A 2159-nucleotide genomic window follows, 5' to 3' on the forward strand; every position below is an offset into this window, starting at 1 on the left:
ATATGGCATGGAAAAAGCCCAATCAAAAGCCCATGAAAATAATTTATTTCCTTCCCGATAAAAATCTCTCTCCACCATGCGCGGCGCGCAATGGAACTATCTCTGGAATCCACTTTCTCGCATTCACTTGACAAGCGCGATAGCGCTTCCTCTTCTTTCTTTAGCGCTAAAGTGTAGCGCTGACTTTAGGCCCATCTAAGAAAGCCCAATCTCTTCTCCACATGTCTGATCGTTTCTTCTCTATTTCTTATTTTCTTTTTCTTTTTCTTCCCAGCCTCTTTAAATTCTCTTATTACTTTCTCTTCATCAATCTCATTTTTCTTCCTTTTCCACAATAATTCAATAATCTCCTACAATCACAAAAACAACAAAACACCCACATAAATCTGCTCGAAACAAACAATTAACAATTAAAATCATATATAAATTAAGTGTATAAAAGTATCTATTGGTGATGACATGACTTATGAAGGACTGGTTAGTTGATGTTTCCAGGAGGAGGAAAACATTTGCCGTAATAGGTCTTTCTTTTTGTATATACCTCCGAGTTCTTTGGGTCCCCGTGCTCAGTCTTTCAAGAAGTCTGCTTCTTCTTATTCTTCCTTCGGAACTTGGGGAGTGATGCGTTTTGGAGGGAAGGGTCAGTGAAACCATTGTGGTAAGAATAATATATCTGACAAGTGTCTCAAAGCTGCAGGAGCATGCTTCCGATGCGGAGAGATTGGCCATATGAAGAAAGATTGTCCATAGGCTGGGGGAGTTGGTTTTATCTCTCAGGCCACCGTATAGCAGAGACCACCAGGGCAATCTTCAAGAGGTTCCAATATGCGACGTCGTACTTCTGGTTAGGTGTTTGCATTAAGGAATAATCAGGAAATGTAAGAGAATGAGAGGGTTATCGCAGGTACTTTTCTTTTATGCGGTATACCTGCTTTTGTTCTTATTGATAATGATGCATCTCATTCCTTCATATCCAAACGATTTGTCAAGCATCATAAGTTACCATACATTAACCTAGACATAGTACTTTCTGTTTCTACACCAACGAGTCAGTTTGCGTTTGCTAAGCGTCTAGTGTTGGGTTGTCCCTTGGAGTTTGAGGGTAATGTTTTGTCAACAAATCTCATGGTATTAGCAATGGAGGACTTCGATTTCATTTTGGGAATTGACATGTTGACTACATACCGAGATTCAGTGGATTGTTATCAGAAACTTATATAGTTTCACCCGATTGGTGGTGACAACTGGTTTTTCTATGGTGAGGAAGGGCGACCTCTGATGCCTTTGGTATCCGCTTTGAGAGCCTGTCGAGCCTTGAAGTCTAGAGGGAAAGACTACCTCATCTATGCGATTGATTTTTCCATTGAGAGTGTTGGTATAGAGGATCTGCCAGTTGTGAATGAATTCTTTGATGTTTTTCCTAATGATATTCCGGGTTTTCCTCCTGTTAGGGAAGTTGAGTTTGGTATTGAGTTAATGCCAGGGACTTTGCCTATTTCACGAGCATCGTATCGTCTGGCTCCATAAGAGATGTGTGAGTTGAAGAATCAGTTACAGGATCTCTTGGATAAAGGATACATTAGTCCTAGTGTATCTCCGTGGGGAGCTTCTGTTCTTTTTGTCATAAAATATGATGGGTCCATGCGACTGTGTATTGAATACCGACAATTGAATCGCGTGACCATCAAGAATATGTATCCCATACCTGGTATAGATGATTTATTTGATAGTTGCATGGTACTTCAGTTTACTCCAAGATTGACTTGAGATCTAGATATCACCAGATGCGAGTCAGAGATCGTGATATAGCCAAGACTGCATTAAGAACCAGGTATGGGCATTATGAATTTTTGGTAATGCCATTTTGGTTGACTAATGCACCGGCTGTATTTATTGATTTGATGAAGCAGGTATTTTGATAATTTATGGGCAACTTAGTGGTTGTCTTTATTGACGATATTCTGGTGTATTCACGTGACGTGAATGAGCATGCGTATCATCCGAGGATTTTATTGCAGACTCTTCGAGAAAATCAATTGTACGCAAATTTGAGTATGTATGAATTCTTGCTGAATCGAGTGGTATTTCTTGGCCACATTATATCCAGGGAATTAGTAGAGGTAGATCAAATCAATATTGAGGCTGTATTAAATTGGTCG

Source organism: Henckelia pumila, chromosome 1 (genome assembly GCF_033568475.1).
Source record: "Henckelia pumila isolate YLH828 chromosome 1, ASM3356847v2, whole genome shotgun sequence".
In the NCBI taxonomy this organism is placed as follows: Eukaryota; Viridiplantae; Streptophyta; class Magnoliopsida; order Lamiales; family Gesneriaceae; genus Henckelia; species Henckelia pumila.